At 43.7% G+C, this 18,533-nt stretch overlaps 1 long non-coding RNA gene across 1 annotated transcript in view; it reads left to right on the plus strand.

Annotated features, from left to right (window-relative positions):
- The window catches only part of LOC138658093 (uncharacterized), a 159,324-nt gene extending 151,751 nt beyond the window's left edge, over nt 1-7,573 (plus strand). Inside the window, exon 3 of the long non-coding RNA XR_011317336.1 lies at nt 7,228-7,573. This is a non-coding gene — a long non-coding RNA (uncharacterized lncRNA). The remainder of the gene's footprint in view (nt 1-7,227) is intronic.
- Nucleotides 7,574-18,533: the final 10,960 nt, after the last annotated feature.

The raw sequence follows: 18,533 nt of genomic DNA on the forward strand, positions 1-18,533 counted from the left end.
TGTGTTACTTTCTGGGCTGCTTGCTGTAGTTTTGATAAAATCACTGTTTTCTCTAGCAGTTCCCTGAATGCTGAGCTCTGTATGACCCCTCCGACATCACTGATTGGCAGCTTTCTGCCTATGCACAGTGTACACAGAAAACCAATCAGTGGTGGGTTTGGTGATGGACTGCCTGGCAGAAGGTTTACTAGTCCTCTAGTGATAATCTCCTGCTGATAAAACTGAGATTTTATCAAAACTGCATCAAGCAGGCCAGTAAGTGACACATCAGGGTCTCTACCCCTACATCACACAGCTCTCAGGTTAGGTGGCAAAAACCTGCCGATGGATTCCCTTTAAGGAAGGGGTGACAATGTCTGGTGTCTCTCCAGTAACTGTAGCCTTCTAGCCGTTTTAATGTCTCATTCCAAATCTACTGTGAAGAAGACAGCGTCAGACTGGCCCACCGGACACCCGGAGGATTCTTCAGTGGGCCAAGGCGCTGACACCTGCTGGCATACAAGGCCGGCAGCTGCCTAGGGCCTCCGCTGCTCCAGGGGCCCCCAGCCAGTGGCGTGTTGCTAATAGCAGCACACCATGCAGCTGCTATGGGGTCCCTGAGTCAGGGGTGCCCGCCCGATGCCATCAGAACAGCAGCGGGAGACAGGAGGCAGAAGCCGGTCCCTGCTGCTAAAGAGAAATGACTATTCACTCTTCCCCATGCCCCCATGGGCGTGGAGAGGGGTGAATATTCATTTCACTGTTAGCCGCAGGCTGCAGCTAACATACCACATGTAAAGCCAGTGCGGCTGCAACGGAGGTTGAGGGGGGCCCCTGCAGTTGGCTAGTGTGGCGCCCCAGGGTCCTGGTCATCACAGTGACATTGCTTTCCTCACGGGGAGAGTGATGTTACGCTTGGAGGCAAGGAAGGATAACTTTCACCAGGTGAACACAAACATGCAACATGTTCACACTCCAGGCCACAAGTGGGAGCTTTTGATCCTATTTTTATCCTATTCCTAGGTGATTCCCCTATATATATTGTGATTTGGAGGGAAAGTCAGGGAGAATCAGTCAGATAGTGCCGGAGAGCAGACTGGAGCAGTCTGAGGCAGGAAGAACGTATGAGGGGCCGTGCAGCCACAAGAAAGTGCTGCAGTTCCTGGACAGAGATAATACCAAAAGCAGAACAGATTGCAGTGAGCGTGCAGGAGAGCAAAGCACAGGAGAGTGATATCAGGGGAGACCAGTTGTGAATGGGCTGCCTCCCACTGAGGCAAAGATAACTGGTAGCCGTAACACCGAGGTTGTAAGGGACTCTACGACTTACAGCAGAGACCGGCAGTACAGCTGAACTGCAAGTTACATGTCCACCTCAACACCCGGGACATGATAGAGTACCTTTAAAAAGGCTCGAGTCACTTGCCATACGGGTTTATGTCCTATCCTATATGGGGGACAGAGAAGAACAGTGAGAACCTTTTCAGTAGCCATAGACAGTAAGGGACTGCAACACCACAGCGCTAGAGGAAGGCTTTTAACTCCACCTGGATAAGGGAACTCCCAACTTGCCCCAAGTCGGCTGGACCCTGCCTGCCCTGTGATCTGGTACCCTGGACTGCGGTTGCCTGAAGTCGTCAGTAAATCAGGTAAAGAGACTGCAATCATGTGTCCTCGTTCTTCACTGCGCCTCTCACCATCTACCATCTACACACTGGGAGCTCTGGGGATATACTTCACCTGTGGGAAGTTACACCATCTAGCTGCTACAACATCACCCCAGAGGACCCCGTAAAGCAGCGTCGGTCCCCACTGATCGAATACCACAGGTGGCGTCAAGAACATAAACTTTATTCAATTTTCCTTTTACATGGGGGCCCAGGGCCATGGACCGTGTTGCCGCCACGTGACATCCTCCTGTGAACACTGGACCCGGTACCAGGTACCCCACGCCCTGGTGGGCGACTCATTAACACTGATGGAAATCTGGCCTTTTTATGTGGCCCTGAGGCTCTGGGAGGCCCCTGGCCAGATTGCCCTCATGTGCGGCGGGCAGGGAGCGATGCCTGCAGCTCCACTGCCTACGGGAGAAAATGTCAGCGAAGTGGAGCTGAAGGGATTTGTTCTGCTTCATGTCCGGCACTTCCTGTCTGATACTGCAGCACAGCTGGATGACGTCAGCATTCAGCGCGCGGCTGTGCCAGATAGAAAGCTGCCAGCGATGAAGATGCTGCTAGGGAACGTGCGGAGAGGTGAGTGGTGCTGTGTGTGTGTCTCTGTGGGGGAACATGCAGAGAGGGGTGTGTGTGTGTGTGTGTGTGTGTCTGCAAGGAAACGTGCAGAGAGGTTTGTGTGTGTCTGTGGGGGAACGTGCAGAGAGGTGTGTGTGTGTGTATAGGTGGTGGAGAGGATAATAATGGAGGTGATGGAAAGTACAATGGGGGTGGTAGGGGAGGAGGCAATGATGGAGGTGGTGGGGGAGAAAGGCAATGATGGAGGTGGAGGAATGGGCAATGATGTGGGTGGTAGGTGAGAAGACAATCATAGAGGTGGTGGAAAGAGCAATGATGGGGGTTGTGGAGGAGAAGGCAATGATGGAGGTGGTGGTGGTGAAGGCAATGATGGTTGTGGTGGCAAGGACAATGATGTGATGGTGGGGAGGAGGCAATGATGGAGGTGGTTTAATAGGCAATGATGTGGGTGATGGGGAGAAAGCAATGATAGAGGTGGTGGAAAGGGCAATGATGGGGTGGTGGGTGAGAAGGCAATGATGGAGGTGGTGATGAGGACAATGATGGAGGTGGTGGAGAGGGTAATGAGGGGGTCTACATTATATTCTATGAGGGGGGCTACATTATATTCTATGAGAGTTGCATTATATTCTGTGAGGGGGCTACATTATATTCTACATAATTAAGACGTTCACCACCTTATATTATACCCTGATATTAGCGTACCGCTATCGGTGGTATTTATTTCTACATAGTGGGCCCCAAGAACGATTTTCACTGGTGGGCCCAATGTGCTCCAGTCTGACGATGGCAGCAGACATAAGAATGTGCATGGAAGAGACTAAACTCCGACACACAATGTTTATTTGTAAATATCTTTTGTATTTTTAATTGTTACAACTTCCAGTTATTCTAAATATAAATAATCCTCCACAATTTGCTCGAACACCCACATATCCAGCACTCCAACAGGATCTGTGCCAACAGCCCTCTATCACCGGGAAAGCTCGGAGACTAGAAATCTGAAGATCGCTACACAATATTCTTAATATTCCCGAGTTCCGGAACGGTTCTGAAATTATATAATAGCTGAGAATGTTGCAATGAAGAACTAGACTCACAGTAGTCCGAAAAATATAAATAAGAATCCATTTGACTGTTAGGTGACCACTTCAGTTGTCACCCTGAGTAGTTGTTGAGGCCCATACAAAGAGTTGTCATTCAGCTTTCCCTTGCCATCAGCATGTAGTTACCTGGTGTGAATGCCGCTGTTCTCCTGAATCCGGCGCTGTTTTTCTTTTGTTCCTGCTCCTCTCCGTTCCTGAAATAAGGCCCCCACTTCGCTGTATATTAATTTAGTCTTTTCAGCCAAGTGGGCGTTATCCCCAAGAACATGCTCACAGAGAAGAGTTGAAGACAACACCCACTTGTCTAACAAAACTAAATTTATATATAAGGAAAAGATGGCCATATCTCAGGAACGGAGAGGAGCAGGAACAAAAGAAAAACAACACCAGATTCAGACCAGCGGCATTTACACCAGGCAAAAAGATTCCAGTTGTATAAAAAACTTTCGTTGGCAATTTTATTTTCTTAAATGTATGTATTTTGAACTAAAGGGAATTTTTGCAACTGGATTTCATTAAAAATGTATTTATTAAGCACCCTTTGGCTTTTAAGGCTGTTTGCTTCTTTGCTTATTGCTGGCTGCACAAAGAGTTAACTAAGAATCCATCAGTGAGCACTTTTGGATAACAGAGCTTGCATCTCTTTTATCTGTCTTTTTTTCAGAGCTCCTCTCAGTTGATTTAAGACCACAAACCTCGTAAAAAGTCGAGCTGAACTCATAAATCAGCTGAGAAAAGCACAGATAAAAGATGTAAACACTCTCCTGTCAGAATGAGCTCACTGATGGATCCTCGGTGAGCTCATTCTACAGCCAGCATTAAAAAGCAAACGGTGCAAAATTTGGAATTAAAATATTTTTTAGTCCAAGATGCATGCATTTAGAAATAGAAAACACTCTAAAGGTGTCCATAAAACTAGTAGACTTTATTATTGTAATACATTTCTCATTTTAATTAATGTTTTTTTTCTTACATTTTGATTCACAAGTTTATCAAATATTTATCTGACCAAGACAAGGAAAGCCCAAAACAGACATCACAGGTGGAAGCCTCATTTTAGTATTTCTCTTAGTTTGCGGTTGAAGAGCGCTGTGGAGTGTTTGACCGTAAATGATGGATTCAGTATATGATATAACAGAGGCTTTAGGTGCACGGCGGCAGAGAAATACATTAGCGCTAAGCATCTGTGAGGTCATCTAGTAAAAAATGATGTTGGTCGGGTACATTAACCCCATAAGATGGACTCCAAACCTATCAGAGACAACATGAAGCCATCAAACCCCATTATTCCGGACAGGTAAGGTTATTTATTATGACAGGCAATGAGTCCAGCGTATTTCATATTCATTCCAAGAACAGATATGTCGAAATTACAGTTTACATTCACAGCTCTTGACTTTAATTTGAATGTTTAAATTGTGTTTTTTAGCATTCTTTAATTAAAAAAACTATTAAACATCACTAAAAAGTTTGTTTATTAAATTAGCATTTTTATATTATTATTTATTATATTCATTGATGGTTTTTATGAGATTTTTCATGTTTTTAGATTTAAAGGCAATTTGATGATAAATTGACCATGTATTTGACCATTGCTGTTTATTATTATTTACTAATTATAGTATTATTATTATCACCTACTTATTATTATTTATGATTACCTATTTATTATTGCAGTTTATTATTTTTATGATTTTATTAATACTTATTATAATTATGATCTACTTATTATTGTTTACTATTATCTACTTGTTTATTATTATCATCTATTTATTATTGTTTATTATTAATTATTAAATATATTATTGTTGTTTATGACTATACTTATTATTATTATTATTATTATTGTGTTTTATTATTATTGTTTACTATTATCTAATTATTATTGGTTATTTTATCATTAGTAGTAGTATTATTTCTGTTTATTATTATTTGTTCTTATTATTATGTTTAATTATTGTTTATTATCTAATTAATAGTTTATTATTATTATTATTATTAGTAGTAGTAGTAGTAGTAGTAGTAGTAGTAGTAGAGTAGTATTTTCTATTATTTTTTACTTATAAATGTTGTTTAGTATTTTTATTATTTTATGACTACTTATTATAATTATTATCTACTTTTCATTTTTTGTCCTGTCCTCTTTTTTCGTCTTCTTACTTTTGTGCAAAAAGAAATGTGCCGAGAATTATTTGAATCATGTACGCAAATATTTTTTTTTTCCTCATTCTCTGGAGTATAACACTGTAATTCTATAAATAATAATTAAAAATTATCGCTATTAATAAAATATAATGCTAAATATTATTAGCATGATGACTGCATTTGGCCACTAGGTGACACTGTTTTATTGATTTACGTCGCAGTTTATTTATTTATTTTTAACCCCCCACAGGACGAGTAGGTTTCAGATTTGTTAGATTTGCAGTTATACAAAGGAATTTGATTATTTATTAGGAATAAGTTATTTCGGAGCCGTTTTGTCCATTTGCATAAATACAAGTTGGAAAATATTCACGTTCTGTGTTTCTCCCATTGGTCCTGCCGGCGACTACGACCACATGAAATGGACATTGCAGGCAAATAAAAAAACATAAAAATGTTGCATTAAATTAAATACCGTATTCAAAATATTCAGCATTAGTATAATGAATATATTCACATCATTTGTTTGGTACTACAGAGCTAGACACTCTGTGTGCTGCCATATGGTGCCCCGGACTGTGCGGTATTGCACTGCTTGGACAGTGGGGCTAACCATAGGGACAGGACAAGGCTTAGTAAAAAAAAAAAAAAAAAAAAAAACTGACTAAAGTGAATGTTTGAGAATGTTTCCCAAATATCTATTCTACATTAAAAGGAGTCTGTCAGCAGAAAATGACTGTTCAAACCAAGCACAGGCACTTGACGTTGACAAGCAGTTCAATGTACTTTCTTATCTACGGTAGATGGTTTCCATTTATCTTCGCACCTAACTGCACCGATTGACATCTTTGACTTTAGGGTAGTCGGAGATAAAATGAAAACAAATAGGAGGTGCACTGCATGGCTCAGGCTATGCTTGGTTTGAACAGTGATTTTCTGCTGACAGACTTCCATTAAAGAGTTTTCCCCATCTACATAGATGAATATTGCTGGATAGTTCTTGTAAAAACAAGCACTTTTGCAATTTACTTATTTTTAAAACTTGTAGCCGTTCTTGAGATATTAATACTTTTTTCTTGTTTACAGCTCGTTGTCTAGGAGACCGACCACCGCTGCTGTCTAACTTGAAAAGCACTGTTCAGACAGCTGTCTGGAAATTAGGAAAGAAACAAACGATCCTGGCCAGCTTCCAAACAGTGCAATAGAAAAGAACTTGGATGCGCTGTGCATGTAATGCCGTCTAACAGCGGTGGTCGGTCTCCAAGGCAACGAGCTGTAAATAAAAGTGTTAATATCTCAAGAACGGCTGAAAGTTTTAATAAGCTGTAAATTAGAAAATTGCTCTAAAAAGCTGTATCCGACAGTACCCATTTATGAAGATGGAATAACCCTTTAAATGACAGAAACAATTATTTATGACACTAGAGGCATGTGGAGGTACAGAAGTTCGGGGATACTATATTAAGCTGCGTGCCTGCTGGGGTGCTGTGACCTGAAGCCATGGGGGCTTTGCTTTTCAGCATGGGTGCTGTTGGATCCCGATGTCGTTTCGGTGGTGGTCCGCGCACCTTTTAGGTTAGGAGCCAGCTGAGCGGTTCACCGTGGCTAAGAACCTCATGTTCACTTTTATGAATTTTTAACTATTTTTTATTTATTTCTCAGACTTTTTTTTTTACACTTTGTCCTCTATTATAAAAGTTCCAAGGGAAGAAAACAAACAATTACTTTTTTTCTCTCCCGCACAGAGTTTTCCTGTACTGCCCCCCTATGACGGCCACGGATCTAATTCCGCAACCCCAGCCAGATTGCTCCTATGAAGTGCCCGACGGGTGTCTGCTCGTGTTCCAGCGACGAGGTGCATTAACATTGAAAATTGTCCTTTTAATCCTTAAATTAGGATGGAAGCTTTGAAGGATAATTATGTTCTATATGTAACAATGGTGTAATCTGTAAACAGTGTGACTGTATGCGGGGGGCGCCCAGGAATGTATTCTGCATAATTGTTTTCAAGATGCACTTTATTATTTGGACTTAAAGGGAAAAAAAATGGGGTAACATCTCCTAGTGATATCCAGGCCGATAATCCGCCGAGAGCCGCCAATTATATTCAATAGAATTATGCTATGGAATAGGAAAAAAAATAATAAAAATGCATAGATTATCCCCTGAAGACCTTGCTAGAGTCATGCTTTTTTTAGGTGCTTATTATGCCAAATACTTTTCCCACATACTATATTGCCAAAATTTTCTTTTTTTTACCCTCATTAAAAGAATGTAAAAAGGACACCGTTAATTGGGTTTTTACATATAGAATTGTGTCCTTCGATAAAGAAAAATATCTATTTTTTTTTAGAGATTTGATGCACATAAGAAATCTAATGAAAATCAGGTTAGAAGTGCATTGGGGGCGTGTCAGTGCACGTGAAAAGCTTTTTTTTTTTGTCACACCCCCATTGCACTTCCAGCCTGATTTGCATGTGACTTCTACTCTACAATTCTCATTACTGGCACATTGGATCTTTACCAAAAAATATGTAATTTTTCTTAGCGGAATAAATGCTTCTAAAAGCTGTACCACTACTTGTATATGTAAAAAAAAAAAAAACTTCTGACAGGTGCCCTTTAAAAAAAAATTCCTTTAAGCAGAAAATAAAAGAAAATTATTCGTAAAATTATTTGCATAAAAAATACATTATAAGAATACATTTTTTAATATTATTTTTTACCAGAAAAGGAAATAGCTCACACCAAATTGACCTTGATGGAGTCTGAAAATATTGAAATGTGTACTTAACCCCCCAAAAATTGCCCCAAAATTGTTGATAAAATAATCAGACTTTTTTTCAAATTTTTTTTATTAAAGGAGTTGTCACTACTCATGTTTCCACCTTGTAAGATAATACCACTTAGGCAAGGTTAAACTTGCGAGTGTGATGCGACCCTCTCGCATCAATACCTAGTACTCGGGACTGGAGCGTTCAGCTGCATGTATTTCTATGCAGCCGCACGCTCCGGTCCCGAGAGCCAGTGGCAGTGCCGGGTATTGATGCGAGTTTCTCGCATCACACTCGCAAGTGTGACCCCGGCCTTATACCCACCTCCAGTAGCGGCGCTAATCCAGTGGTGTCTGCACTGTCTCTCCTGGGGATTGCATAGCATTATGTCAGGCGATCATTGCTGCCAACCAGAGCTGGCTTCACTCTCCCCTCCATCGGACAAATTACATATATCCGGAGTCAGCCAAAGATGCTGCAGCTCTCATTTCCTCTGGATTTATTTGATACGTGCAAAGTCAGGGAGAGTGAATTGACCTCTGATTGGCCACAGGGATTGCGTGACATAAAAAAGTCACGCGAGCCCTGGGAGGGTCAATGCCAACACCGCTGTACCGGCACCTGCACCAGAGGTGAGAATAAGGCTACGGTCACATGGTCAGTATTTCACAACAGTATTTGGAAGCCAAAACCAGGAGAGGAACAATCAGAAGAAAAGTATAAGGCCGGGATCACACATGCGAGAAATACAGCCGAGTCTCGCATGTTAATACCCGGCATTGCCGCCGTCACTCAGGAGCGGAGCGTGTGGCTCCACTTATTGCTATGCAGCCGCACGCTCCGCTCCTGAGTGACGGTGGCAATGCCAGGTATTAACATGGGAGACTCGGCCGTATTTCTCGCATGTGTGATCCTGGCCTAATAGAAACCCGTCACCACTTCTGTATTTATCACCCACTCCTGGTTTTGGCTCATACATACTGAGGTAAAATACTGATCGAATACTGAACGTGTGAACGTGGCCTCAGTGTAATTATTTTACAAGGGGAAACATGAAACTCCTTTAGGCTATGTGCACACGTTGCGGATTGGTGTGCGGATTTTTCTGCACTGTTTTTGCAAAATCCGCAGGTAAACTGCTCTGCGGATTACCCGCGGATTTGCCGCGGTTTTTGTGCGGATTCCACCTGCGGTTTTACACCTGCGGATTCCTATTGAGGAGCAGGTGTAAACCGCTGCGGAATCCGCACAAAGAATTGACATGCTGCGGAAAATACAACTCAGCGTTTCCGCACGTTTTTTTCCGCAGCATGTGCACTGCGGATTTAGTTTTCCATAGGTTTACATGGTACTGTACAACGCATGGAAAACAGCTGCGGATCCGCAGCGTCAAATCCGCAACGTGTGCACATAGCCTAAATATTGTTCATTATTTATAGGGCCTGTGCAAAACCACTGAGGTTACAAAGTGACTGATCTGGCTGTTGCTCCCACGCACAAAAACACAGGGATTTTTTTCCATTATTTTTTTTTCTGCAGGTGTCCACACCAAAATATTCAATAGCAATCTGCTGATAATTTTTGTTACACTTTTTATGCATTTTCCCCTTTTTTATGCATTTTTGGTGGAGATTTCATTCTGCCTTTTATAATGTATTTTTTAATTGCAGAAACCCTGGAATTTTTCCCTTAGAAATGCACAGGCACTTTTTTTAAATCTTTCTTCGCATTTTCTATATATGATACCAAATCATTTACAGCGCCCTCTAGATAGATATTGCAAAATGTAAATTTTTTTTAATATTTCCACATTTACTTTTTTTTCTTTCAAGCATTTGTAGGAATCATGTTCATTTTAATCATTTCTCCTTTTACTTTCCAACACTAGCTAGCATTTTCCACGTCACGTATATCTGTATATCTTTGAAATATTTTTTTTATATTAACTAAATCAACAAAATTGATTATTTTACCAAACATCCTCCGAGGCCAAGACGCTGTTAATGATCCCCATGGAAAATCATTGAAATCGGCCAATTTTATGGGGGAAAAGAAGTTGCACACAATCCTGATGGGAGCCCAAAAGGTCCCTCTGCCCTATATTTAAAATGCCATTGCTTTTCCAAATTTAGAAGTATTATTGGAATTTATACCATTTTTTTTATTTAAAAAATCCAAATTTTTAATTTTAAATAAAAACAAAAATTCAAAATTTATTTGGCATCCTATATTCCATATATTCAAAGTGATTGCCTTAGATTAATGTGATATTTTCTTTACTTTCACGGCGATCAATGGCAGATCGAATTGTGGTTGTCTAATCTCACTGTGGGCCGTAGTTTGTGGTTGAATACTGCTCCTCTCAGACCTGGCGGGATGTTTATTGAGCCCCTGCTGGAGAAATATTTTTTTTTGTGGGCCGGCATGATTGGCTATATGTAGGGTCTATGGTGAGAAAGTCTCGGACCCCCCTCCCCGAGCCCAGCTGTAGACAATGGGCCGTGAGGCCAGAGGCACAGGTCAAGGTTGTTAGGAAACTGCTATTGATCTGCCTTTGAACATGAGACAGAGATAGCGAACAGACTAAAGGGGGAGCTGTGAGACAAGGCATTAGAGCTAACGATCACCAGCGACAGACAACTGAAAGCAAAGGAGGAGACGAGGAGAAAAAAAAACAGACAAAGTGCAACATTTTGGGGTTAAAAAAAATCTAAATATCTCAGCTGGGAAAGAAGAAATCGTGAAAAAGAATGCAAAAATATAGCAGAACCGAGGATGTAGTCAGATGCAGTTCAGTGTCGTGATATCTATGATTATGATGTATGCAAGGATTGGTAAGGTATATATAGATGCATTCTCGGTAGTTTGCACCTGTTCACACTTGCTTCTTTCTTGCCACTTTTGTTTCTTTGTAACATACATTTGGAGTTGTTGACCACCTCCTCAGGTAGCCGTTCTTCTCCGATCAGCCTAAGGCTATGTGCACACGCTGCGGATTTTCAGCGGATTGGCAGCAGTTTTCCATGCGTTGTACAGTGCCATGTAAACCTATGGAAAACAAAATCCGCTGTGCCCATGATGTGGGAAATACCGCACGGAAACACCGCGTTGTATTTTCCGCAGCATGTCAATTCTTTGTGCGGACTCCGCATCGTTTTACACCTGCTCCTCTATAGGAATCTGCAGGTGTAAAACCGCACAAAAAACGCAGGAAATCCACAGGTAAAACGCAGTGCATTTTACCTGCGGATTTTTACAAAAACAGTGCGGAAAAATCCGCATACGAATCCGCAACGTGGACATTTAGATGCCTGTGTTTTTTTCACTTATCCAAAAAAGAAATAAAATTGTAAGAGTATTATCAGTGCTATGGATCCGCGTTTCATCAGTGTTTGGTCCGAGGGTCAGTTTTTACCATCAGTAAATAAATGACAAAGCTTCTCCTATACATGACATTGTAAGGGTAAGTGCACACGATCCGGAGTTGCTGCGGATCACCGGCGGAGATGGACATGCGGAGAAATTTCACCCATAGAATGTACCGAACGCCGTGAATCCGCACAGTTCAGTGTTTAATACGATGCGTTCAATAGACGACGAACATGCTAAAGTGCGGCTACTTCCGGATCGTGTGCACCCGACCTTAGCGACAGACAGCATACGGACAGTACACTTATGCCAGCCATGTGCTGGACGACATTTTCACCGACCTATAGACTTGTACTGGAACTTTTCATCTGGAACTTTTCGTCAGTAAAAAAAAGGACATGTGAACAGCTCCATGGACCATAATAAGTTTGTGTAGTCTCCATGATAGAAGACGCATGAGATGCACAGACGTCCGAATCAGGCCTAATTAGCATTGGATCATACCTGCATTTTACATTTGTAGTCTTTTGACCCTACAGAGGTATATCTGAAATGGCACATACAGTACAAAAATGAATATAGACCACAATTTTTTCAGTATCTTGAGTGCTGCCATTTATGCTGCATAGAAAGATATATAGATAGATAGATGGATAGATATTATCCAGAAAAATGGAGGAAGCACTCCAATAGAAAAAATAAATGTGGTTTATTGGCCCATGTGCGACGTTTCAGTCCAGGATGTGGACCTTTCTCTAGATAGATAGATAGATAGATAGATAGTAGATAAGATAGATACTAGATAATTGATAGATAATAAATAGATACATTGATAGATAATAATAATCTTTATATGGCGCCAACATATTCCGCAGCGCTTTACAGTTTAACAGTTTCAAACACAACAGTCATAAGTAACAACGTTAACAATACAATAATTAAAGCAAAATAAGACGCCATGCTTGTGAGAGCTTACAATCTACAATGAGGTGGGGGAGATACAAAGCACAGGTGTGTATTTACAATGATGGTCCAGCCATCTTCAGGGAGTGGGGAATAGATGGGGATAGTGAATGGGCTACACACACACAAACATAAAATGACTTTGATTAGTGAACGTGGTAGGCCGCACTGAACAAATGTGTTTTGAGCGAGCGCCTAAAACTATGCAAATTGTGGATGGTCCTAATATCTTGGGGTAGAGCATTCCAGAGGATTGGCGCAGCACGGGAGAAGTCTTGGAGTCGGGAGTGGGAGGTACGGATGAGCGCAGAGGTTAGTCATTTGCAGAGCCCAGCGGTCGGTTAGGCCGATAGACGAGATGAGGGAGGAGATGTATGGGGGTGCTGCATTGTGGAGAGCTTTGTGAGTGAGAACAAGTACTTTGAATTGTATCCTGTAATGAATGGGCAGCCAGTGTAACGACTGGCGAAGAGCGGACACGTCCGAGTAACGATTAGCAAGATGGACGACCCTGGCTGCTGCATTAAGCATGGACTGGAGAGGGGAAAATCGAGTGAGAGGGAGGCCAATTAGTAGAGCATTACAGTAGTCCAGATAGATAATAGATGTAGACAGATAGATAGATAGATAGATAGGTGTTCAAACACAAGAGATGGCCCTGCAGGATTATGATCACAGTGTACAAGTGGAGCGCCCCCAGACACAGGGCCGCGGGGTACTCGGTACCGGTCCTCTCTGTCTCGGTTCTAGGATTGTCACGGTGGCTGGACCCGGTCCATGACCCTGCTAAGGGGCGTCCAATGAAAGGCGATGCAAGTTTGTCAAGGTTTCGCGATGCCACCTGTGGTATTCGGTCAGGGTGACCGACGCTGCTTGGGGCTCACTGGGGTGGTGTTATGGCAGCTAGATGGTATACCTTCCCACAGGTGAAGTGTGTCCCCAGGGCTTCCCAGTAGTGTAGGTGGCAATGATGTGAGGCGCGGTTAATAACGAGGACACAAGGTTGCAGTCTCTTTACCTTTTACTGAAGGCTTTGGGATCCGCAATCCAGAGCACTGCTAACAGGGCTGGCTGAGACCGGCCGGTCTGAAGGCACATCCAGAGTTCCCTTTGCAGGTGGAAATCGTTGCCTACCACTAGCGCCTGTGTGTTGTAGTCCTTCCCTGCTGAGCACCACGGGATAGTCCTCACAACTGTCGTATCAGTTCTTTCTCTTCTCGTCCCCCAAGTTTATCTGGCTAGGATGCACCCGTATGACGGGAAGGCTCGGAGCTATTTTGGGACCCTAGAGACGCCCCTCTCCCACAATTGCCCCCTATGTCTGCTTAGGTGATGTTAGGTAGACAGCCAACTTGTAATCAACTGTCCTGCTGCTGTTTGAAGTAATGCTTGGAGTCAGTTACTTCTTCGGTGTTCCGGCCACCGGCTACGTGCCTCAGTAGGATGTTGCCATTCTCGGGGCACGACTCCTACTGGTTCTATCATCTTGTGCTGTGATCTCGTTTCTCACTTCTCCACAATATACTTCGCTTCGTGTCCTTTCTTAGGATGGCGCCGCAAGGTAGTGCAGGCGCGGCTCCGTCACGCTCTGTCCTTTCTGCTAGGTACCTGCCAGGAACCCACCCCTGACAGGTCCTCCCTGGAGCTCTCCCAGGCTGCGTTCTGACTAACTTCCTATCCAACCCCCAGTTTTACCAGATTGTGAGGAGTGGCCTAATACATAGTGCCTTTTGCTCCCCCTGGTGGCCGGAGTGTGAAGTGTAATGTGTGACTGTGATACCTGGTCAGGTGAACTCCTTTAGTGCAATCAGACATAACATCACTCCCCTTAGTGGCAGAGCGGCATTACGGCAACGACCAGGACTCTGGGGCGCTGCACAAGTTTTACCAGATTTTGACGAATAATGTAACACATCCATGTGTCACCATCCAAGGGAAATGCAACAATTTTTTATTATTCATTCAACTTGCATCTGATTTTGAGATGGATCAGTTAAAAGATGGATAAAACTCAGATGGTAAACTCAAGTACACATTCTGTCTTCCGTGTGTTTTCCGTCTTGTATGTGCAGCGCCCCAGGTTCCTGGTCGTTGCAGTAATGTCATTCCTCCACCAGGGGGAGTAGTGTTACGTCTGATGGCAATAAAGGAGATGACTTTGCCAGGTATCACAAACCATACACCAAACTTCACACTCCAGTCCAACAGGGGGAGCTTTGCTCCTATTTAGTAGGGCACTCTTCACAATTAGGTAAAACTGGTGGGCTGGATAGGAAGTTAGACAGAAGCTGACTGGGCTTCACCCAGGCAGCACCTGTCAGGCAGACAGGGGAAGGAGGAACATCAAACAGCTGCAGACAGAGAGGTCCCTGACAGGGGTGGGATCCTGTCAGAGGCCTAGATAGAAGGCCACGGAGCTGCGCCTGCCCGACGTGCGGCAGCATCCTAAGAAAGGACTCAAAGAGAATTGTGTTGTAGCGCATGAGAAACGAAGTCATAGCAAAAGGAAAGGAAACCAGAAGGAGTTCTGCCCTGTAAAAGGCTGCCTCCTTTCTGAGGCGCAGAAGCCGGTAGCCAGAACACCAAGGGAGTAAGGATCTCTACACTTCACTTCAGAGACTAGCAGGACAGTTAATTCCACGTTGGCTGCCCGACCTTATACCCAGGAGGCACGGTGGCAACTTGTGGGGGCTGGGGCGTGATAGGGTCCCTGTAAAAAGCCTCAGGCCATCAGTCATACGGGTTTGTCCTATCCATTCCATCAGGGGGACAGAGAGAAAGAGAAATAACATCTAGAACACCAACATAAGTTGTGAGGACCTTACCGAGAAGCTCGGCAGGGAGGTACTACAACACTCAGGCGCTAGAGGAAGTTTACTGATTTCCACTTGGATAAGGGGACTCTGGAATTGCCTTCAGACCGGCCGCACTCTGCCTGCCCTGTGATCCGATGCTCTGGACTGTGGACACTGAAGCCTTTAGTAAAAAAGTAAAGAGACTGCAACCTTGTGTCCTTGTTATTCACTGCTCTTTACATCATCCACCATCCACCATCTACACTCTGGGAAGCCCTGGGGACATACTTCACCTGTGGGAAGGTATACCATCTAGCTGCCATAACATCACCCCAGCAGACCCCTAAGCAGCGTCAGTCATCCTGACCGAATACCAGAGGTGGTGTCACGAACATTATCCCTTTAAAGACCTTTCCCCCTTTTATCAACGGACATCCCCTAGGGCCACGGACCGGGTCAGCCACCGTGACATCCCCCTTGAGAACCGAAGGGCCCGGCTCCGAGTACCCCACTGCTCTTCTAAAAGAGGGGGGGGGGGGGCGATCTATGGATCCCCATAGACTTTAATGGCCAAGTCCGATTCATAAAACGGATGAAAATAGGACGGACACTGTGACCAGAGACACAGATCTGTTTTTATAAGGCTAGGTTCACATTTGCGTCAGGATGGCTGCGTACTTCCTCCCTTCTTCCTCCCTGAAGCTCCGCCTACTTCTGTATGTGTCCTGCGTTTCCCTGCGTACCTATCTTTAACATTGGGTACGCCGGGACATGCATTGTATACGGATGCATCAGCATGCGGCAATTTTGAACCCAGCATAACTGATGTGTGTAAGGATCGATGAAAGTCTATGGGGTCCGTGTGCTGTTGGAGAAAAAATTGGGCGGCACTAGGACGTGTCACATGGATGTGTGAATGCAGACTAATTCAGCTTTGCTACACACATTTATATGTAAAGCAGAACTGAAGTTGTTGTGTATATGCTTGTGATGATGTCTGTAAAGCGCCGTGAAATTAATGGCGCTATATAAAAGAGTAAAATAAATATATATATCAATCAGAAGGTCAGAGGGGGCAGTTAACCTGGGCCCCGCGCTCTGAGGGGATCACCTGGAGCTACGCTACTATAACTGTATCGGAGTGTGTAACGCGCCCATAGAGTTACATTCTGCGGAAGAGCAGGGAGGCTCGATCTGGGGCCCTTGAGCAGGAGGTGGGGGCAGTTATCAAAACTTGTCAGTGTAAAGGTACCTTCACACTAAACGATATCGCTAGCGATCCGTGACGTTGCAGCGTCCTGGCTAGCGATATCGTTTAGTTTGACACGCAACAGCGATCAGAATCCTGCTGTGATGTCGTTGGTCGGGGCTAGAGGGCCAGACCTTTCTTTGGTCGCTGGCTCTCCCGCTGACATCGCTGAATCGGCGTGTGTGACACCGATTCAGCGATGTCTTCGCTGGTAACCAGGGTAAACATCGGGTTACTAAGTGCAGGGCCGCGCTTAGTAACCCGATGTTTACCCTGGTTACCATCCTAAAAGTAAAAAAAACAAACGCTTCATACTTACCTTCAGCTGTCTGTCCCTGGCGCTCTGCTTTCCTGCACTCACTGTGAGCACAGCGGCCGGAAAGCACAGCGGTGACGTCACCGCTCTGCTTTCCGGCCGCTGTGCTCACAGCCAGTACAGAGAAGCACAGCGCCGAGGACAGACAGCGGAAGGTAAGTATGAAGCGTTTGTTTTTTTAACTTTTAGGATGGTAACCAGGGTAAACATCGGGTTACTAAGCGCGGCCCTGCGCTTAGTAACCCGATGTTTACCCTGGTTACCGGCATCGTTGGTCGCTGGAGAGCTGTCTGTGTGACAGCTCTCCAGCGACCAAACAGCGACGCTGCAGCGATCCGGATCGTTGTCTGGATCGCTGCAGCGTCGTTTAGTGTGAAGGTACCTTTAGTGCAACATTATCAGCTGGAAGCTGACATAGTTGAAAGCAATGATGAGACAGGGAGCTCCCTCTCCCATCATTCTCCATCTGCATCGGACGTCCCTAACGCAGACACTGACAGTGGGTGCGAAGGCGTCATTACTTACCGCCCATTGTGTTGAGATGAGCAGGAGCTCAGAGCAGCGGGGGGGAACGAGGAGAAGAAGTAGGGAGTATTTTATTTTTTATGGAGAGAGCACTAAACTATATAAAGGCCTTTGGGGAGTGCATTATACTATATAGAGGCCTGTGGGGAGTGCATTATACTATATGGAGGCCTATGGGGAGTTCATTATACTATATGGAGGCCTATGGGGAGTGCATTATACTATATAGAGGCCTATGAGGTGTGCATTATACTATATAGAGGCCTATGTGAAATGCATTATAATATATACAGGCCTATGGAGAGTGCATTATACTATAGAGGCCTATAGGGAGAGCATTATACTATATAGAGGCCTATGGGAAATGCATTATAATATATACAGGCCTATGGAGAGTGCATTATACTATAGAGGCCTATAGGGAGAGCATTATACTATATAGAGGCCTATGGGAAATGCATTATAATATATGGAGGCCTATGAGGAGTTCATTATACTATATGGAGGCCTATGGGGAGTGCATTATACTATATAGAGGCCTATGAGGTGTGCATTATACTATATAGAGGCCTATGTGAAATGCATTATAATATATACAGGCCTATGGAGAGTGCATTATACTATAGAGGCCTATAGGGAGAGCATTATACTATATAGAGGCCTATGGGAAATGCATTATAATATATACAGGCCTATGGAGAGTGCATTATACTATAGAGGCCTATAGGGAGAGCATTATACTATATAGAGGCCTATGGGAAATGCATTATAATATATGGAGGCCTATGAGGAGTTCATTATACTATATGGATGCCTATGGGGATGCAGTGTACTATATAGGGGCTTATAATGGGTGCATTATACTTTATGGAGGCCTATGGGGAGTGCATTATACTATATTGATTCCTATGGGGAGTGCATTATACTACATAGAGGCCTATGGGGAATGCAGTATACTATATGGAGGACTATCTGGTGCATAATACTATATATAGGCTACTTAGGGGGGATTACAGTGAGGGGGCCATCATACAGTCTGGGAGCTAATCTGGGGTCTTTG

This window comes from Ranitomeya imitator, chromosome 1 (genome assembly GCF_032444005.1).
Source record: "Ranitomeya imitator isolate aRanImi1 chromosome 1, aRanImi1.pri, whole genome shotgun sequence".
In the NCBI taxonomy this organism is placed as follows: domain Eukaryota; kingdom Metazoa; phylum Chordata; class Amphibia; order Anura; family Dendrobatidae; genus Ranitomeya; species Ranitomeya imitator.